Source organism: Pinus tabuliformis, chromosome 6, assembly GCF_031772625.1.
Source record: "Pinus tabuliformis cultivar Carrire ecotype Pingquan chromosome 6, CPIR1, whole genome shotgun sequence".
In the NCBI taxonomy this organism is placed as follows: Eukaryota; Viridiplantae; Streptophyta; class Pinopsida; order Pinales; family Pinaceae; genus Pinus; species Pinus tabuliformis.
The window spans coordinates 1,586,615,420-1,586,621,375 of record NC_142292.1 but is presented as its reverse complement, the minus strand read 5'-3'; the positions used below and the strand labels follow the sequence as shown (position 1 = coordinate 1,586,621,375).

Sequence of the window (5,956 nt, the reverse complement as noted above, 5' to 3'; positions counted from 1 at the left end):
AAATATATTCTAAATATAATAATTACATAATAAGAAATCAATTAAAATTAAAATAAATTAATTAAAAAAAATTAATTTATAATGTTAAACTATAGGGTCAAATAAAAAAAAGGGCGGAACCTGGATGGAAGGAAGTATTTCGATGGTTCAATCCTCTCCGGCACAGTATGTCCACCGATGGATGACAACCTAACCCTTATATACATAATATGAATATAGTGGCATTGGAGATTCGCTCCTTGACTTTTTATCCGCCCCTGGTTTTTGTTGAAGTGAGAACATTGTATCCATTATTTGGTTTATGGTTTAGGTTTAAAAAGGGTTTAAAATTATTATTATTTATTATATTTTATTTAAGATTATTAAAAATTAATATAAATTTATTTTAATTATAGATTTAATATGAGCCTAGAGAGATCATATATATGACTAAATAAATGTTTAAATCATAAAAAATTTGATTTTTTATAAACTTAAACATTTTACTCACACATTTTTTATTTTTATTTTAATTATTTTACAACATATTCAATTTTTTTAATAGCAGAACATAGTTTTTATCTTTTATTTTTATTTTAAAAGTGCACTGATGGACAAACAAACTTACACATCCTTTTATGATGGATTGTACAGAGAAATTTACACATCCCTTCATACTAGGCTATAAACTAAACCTATCAGCTCAATAAAAATTATTTAAAATATTTATTAATTATCAGATGTTTCCTAGATATATTCTTATAAGAATAATAATAATAGCAACCAATAGATACAGTGATGTGTGGTGTGGCTGCTGAGTTCATTGGGTGAAACCACGAGGTCAGGGGTTAAATCACATTGAGTATATTTTCCTGCTATGGTGTCTGGCTCAAGGAGTAGACTCTCCTTATCCGTGAGTCTTGTCTCTTGCCAAAACCATAAGAAATTAGTATATCTGCTTGCAAGTTGTTGGATGTACTCTTGGTGTCATAGTGGTAGCTACCAAATTAATTCTGGGTCTTCTTTAAATTAGGTCTGGCAGTTACCAATTCACACTGTGACTAAAAAAATAGCGACCAATAGATTATTTCAACAAAATGTCCCTTTAAAAAAGAAAAATTATAGGATTTTATTATTTTCAATATATAAGAAACAAATAACGATGGAAATAGGAGCGTATGATGGGCCATGGATGCGAAGTATTATTTCTTATTTGCAAATAAGAGATCATGGTTGGTGTTGGCCTTGAATTAAATTAATGTGAAGTTGACGGGATAGACAGGGAGTTTAGTGTCGGGGTAAAACAGGCCGAAATGTTGCTCTGTAATGGGTCCAGGCTTCTGATCTTCATTAAACATAGCGAAAACGAATGACTCAATGCTCTGGCCTGGCCTCTTCGGCGTTCCCGCCGTAGAGAGCACATGCTGGATCAAATTGTTATTGTAAGTCTCTGCATTGCTTACTGTTGCATCATCGGTGCCGTTGGAAGGCCAACCGCTTTCACTAACAACGATAGTGACGTTAGGATAGCCGAACGCTCCCATGGCGGAAAAAACGGCGTCCACCATGGCATCAAACAGATTGTGATAAGTCAGATTTCCATCCACAACAGGGCTTGTGGGTAAGAACAGAGCGTAGTCAATAAGAATGTCGTTAGGGTCTGACGAGTAACTGAAATAAGGGTACACATTGACCATGAAAGGAGAACCTGTAACGGAAAGAAAGCCTAGAATTGATTTTATAGTGTCTGCAACTTGAGCACTGAAGGCGCCGGCAGAGGGAGGGTAAGAAGAGCCGAGGACACCCATACTATGTGATGTAGACACCTTGATGTCGTTTTCCAAACCGGCTGTTTGAATGGCGGCGTAAAGATTCTGCATGGCGGGTAAGAGTAACGGGGCGTTGACCTGATCAGCGGGCAGAATCTCGTTGCCCACCGAAATGTATGCGATATTCGCTGCAGGAAGGTGTGGCTTGATGTTGGTGGTGAACCATTGGGTTGCAGCGTCTTCACTGCTGGCAAGCGTCTGGATATCCTGGTTGGTGACTCCCGCCATTATTTCCACACCCGAGTTCTCAAATGCACTTAGAACAGTGGGATCAGCGTCATACATTCTCATTTTTCCAATGTCATTTTGTGTATACATGCTTGCCACTGCTGGTGGGGGAGGCAGGTTATCAGCAACTCTGCCGTAGCAAACTCCAATGGACTGGGCATCTGCAAAAGAAAAATACAATTGCTCAGGAGTTTAAAAACTAGAAATTATGTTTTGATCAACAGACACGACTTAGCAGAACGTAAACTATGTCAGTAATGGATTTATTTGGTATTTATGATCACCTAGCAAAGTTGATTGCAAGAAAGTTACAATGCATGCAATGGTATAAAGAACATAATTCACAGTTTGAAAGCAGGAGAAAGCCATCAGAATTGTTTCTGATCAACGTAAACATTACTTAGTTAACTTTGAGAAATGCATGGGCAGGTGAAAAAAATCTGATCTCAGTAGTCGCACAAGAATGGATTTTATATTGCAGACGTTCACATTTAGAAACTTTGAAATTTACGAAATGAAAAAATATGTTGTAATATTATTTTATTGACATTATTTGTAATATATTGTATAATATATATATAATGTTAATATCTCATTTCAATTTAATTATTTAAAATAATTTTAATATTGATATGAATTGCGATGTTATAAAATATTTTTTTATAAATATTTAATAAAATTGTAATTATTCATTTTAAATATTTAATTTATATGAATTAATGAATTCAATATAAAATATTTTAATTTTTAATTTCAAGTCAACACATGTATTTAAATTTTTGTTTAACCGGTTATTATTTGTGTAAGACAGGGTATTAAGCATTTAATATGATATTATACATTTAGTTTTTTGTTTGACTTATTATTATTTGTATTTGACTATTTGACTAATTATTATTTGTATTTGACTTTTAAAAAATGACAAGTTGCCTATAATTTAACACTATAAATTGAATTTTTTTAATTTATTTAATATTATTTTAATTTATTTATTTTAGTTTTGATTTACTACACTCTTATTTGTAATCATTATTTATGTAGTTTTCTGTATAGATAACAATATACTTATGGTAAGTTTCTATTTAAATAACAATTCACTCATTATTCTAAACAGTGAGAGAGAAAATGACAGAATTTGTCTTTTAATTACTTTTCAATATAGTGGCAACTTTCTATAATCTACAACTACAAATAGATCATTCACATTTAGAAACTTGAAATTTACAAAACAAAAATTATATTTTAATATTATATTCGAAATATTTTATATAATATATAGATATTCATTTTATTTTTATAATTTTTTATTTTATAAAATTATATACCATTTTTAAACATTTATTTAAGTAGTCTTTCTTTTCGAAAAAAAAATAAAAAAAATTCAATAAACAATTTTTTCTAGCCAAATAAATCACTATCTTACAATATATCTCTCATTCAATATTAAAATTCAATGCAAAGTACATATATACACTAATTCAGACAATTTAAGCAGGTAAGTCAGACTATAACTGCTTTCTGCGTTGGAAAAGAAATAAGCAACAAAATGTTACAAAATGCACGAGTCGAATTATTTGCCTTTGGATTCTCTTTAATAAAAATATGTTATTTCTTTAATACAGTGAGAATTTAACTATCACCATACTAGTGTTATATGTTTCCAATTGTCACTACTATAATTCGACTTGTAGCACTCCGGTTCCAACAGGGGTGTCTTATGTGACCATTCAAAAGCAGATGTCAGCAACTCGACCTATCACACTATATTGTAGATTAATATTGGTAATGACATAATTATAAAGTGGATGCATACACTAAAGACCTTGAGAGTTCGATTGTGAATATCAATTTTCTCATAGTCCAACTATAATATAGCTTTGTAAGTTTGTTGTTTAGATTCATAAAACAGTGCCCACAACGTTAATGCGTTTTATCACACATATGGAACGACTGTTTTACCTATGATCTAAGGTATATATGTCTTTAACTCCACTTCATGTTGAGAGAATTATTGAATGAACCACCCTGGAGCATCTCAGAAAATGGACCCACTTGCTCCAACGGTAAGGAGACCAGTTGTCCAACCTTACACAACTTGTCTCTATCTGGATCTGACAATTGAGAGACGTTGGTATCATTCCAAGGTAACCACCTCGTCTCGACCAGCTCTGCAACAATCATTCATTCGGAGGTTCAGGGCGGTGACGAGCTCTGCTCTGACGCCTCCTAGGGTTTCCCTATAGGGTTTCATATAGTAATAGCTAGCTCAAACTTCCCCGTGCTAAGTTGGTTCTGAAACTACTAAGTTATCAATGGTAAGAAAAATTACATTCTCTTGCATGGTTTTTTGGTTCATCTAAAAACTTCCTCGCGTGTGATGTCTAGCTTAGGATTGGCAAATTTAGTTATCATTAATAGGGTTCCTTGATGTCTTTCCGCTGGTCATCCTCTTCCTTGGATTTTACGACTCTCAACACTGTCAAAATCACCAGTTAGGGTTTTATCCTGGGTGACTGCTTCCCATTAGGGTTTGGTTTCTAGACACAATTTATTCTGATAGTTTTCTTTTTCCCTAGTCCCGAGGACTCTCGTACTCACAGCGACATAGAAGAACGAAAACAGAACTCCATCCAACGGTAAGACCCACCTATTCGAAGATTTTTCATTCTTCTCTTTCTAATTGCTTTTGCGTATGCTCTTCAGGTTTTGCATCTAAGTTTTTTAATTTTTATCTGTTCTCTTTTTACCATGACTATGATAATCTCCCTTCCCGCTCTGCAGGATGTATGAATACTTGGTGCAGTAAGGGTCCTAACATTGTTCATCCTCCTCGTTTTCTGGAAAAATTACGCAGGGCAGTCAGGTTTTTCTCACAAACATCCCTCTTACAGTTTAATTTGCGTTCGTCTCTCTCCAGGTTCCTTTTTGTTCGACCCAGTCCAATCATTTGACTTTGATGGTCTTAATTTGTGGGTATTTTTGCATGATTCCAGTTGTTTAACAAGAAGAAGTCAAGAGGGTTTTCCTTTTCTTTTCTTTTTAATTTCCCTAGGAACAGTTGTTTTAGCTTTTTCGCTCAGAGTCCTTAGAGGAGGAGGTCCTACATTAATAGAATATTTACCTAAGTTTTTGTAGCTCGTTACTAAATTCATGACTTGTATATTTTTTCTCTGTATATACTATCTTCCACCTTCTCCGTGGAAAGGACTTAACAGGACTATGATGATGTTTTATTATTATTATTATTATTATTATTATTATAATATTATGTTTTATGGCATAAAGCACTGTACTATTTGCATACTGACTTACATAGGCATAATCGACGTGTGGAAGTAAGGTTTCTTGGTAATACTTCTCTGTTACAGTGGTAAGCTTTATACGACCTTTTCTTATTTTCCAACATAAATTTACTTAGCAAATGTTTTCTTCGATTTCTTCCTATAGTTCCCAGAAAATAAAAAGAACCCTTCATATGTTACCACTGTACGAGCATAAATCTAAATATCTCCTTTTTTTTTTGCTATGGTTTCTCTCTTCAACTTTTATTGTAATCCTAGCGATTGAGACTGAGCTAGGTGGACGGGTTTAACTACCTGTCCGCCAGCCCTAAACCTTTTTTTTTAAGAACTATCCACCTTCTGCCACCGAACAATGTTTATTACTTGTATTATTTTTAACTAGTCCATAGCAATTGTTTTCACAAGCACTGTAAGCAGTGTATTCCCTAACTATTTTCACATATAATTTCTCTCAACAAAATTTACATCTATTCAAGTCCTGGATAGTCTTTAACTTTTTAACTAAAAGGAAAAACAAAGAATAAATAAAAATAAAATAGAACTATTCATTTCAAAAGAAAAAAAGAAAAACAAAGAATAAATAAATATAAAATAGAGTCATCCGTGACATTACATTTC

General features: G+C 32.9%; 1 pseudogene; it reads right to left on the bottom strand.

The window, feature by feature from the left end:
• Positions 1–1,229: 1,229 nt before the first annotated feature.
• On the bottom strand, positions 1,230–4,217 carry LOC149264872 (glucan endo-1,3-beta-glucosidase pseudogene; annotated as a pseudogene).
• Positions 4,218–5,956: the final 1,739 nt, after the last annotated feature.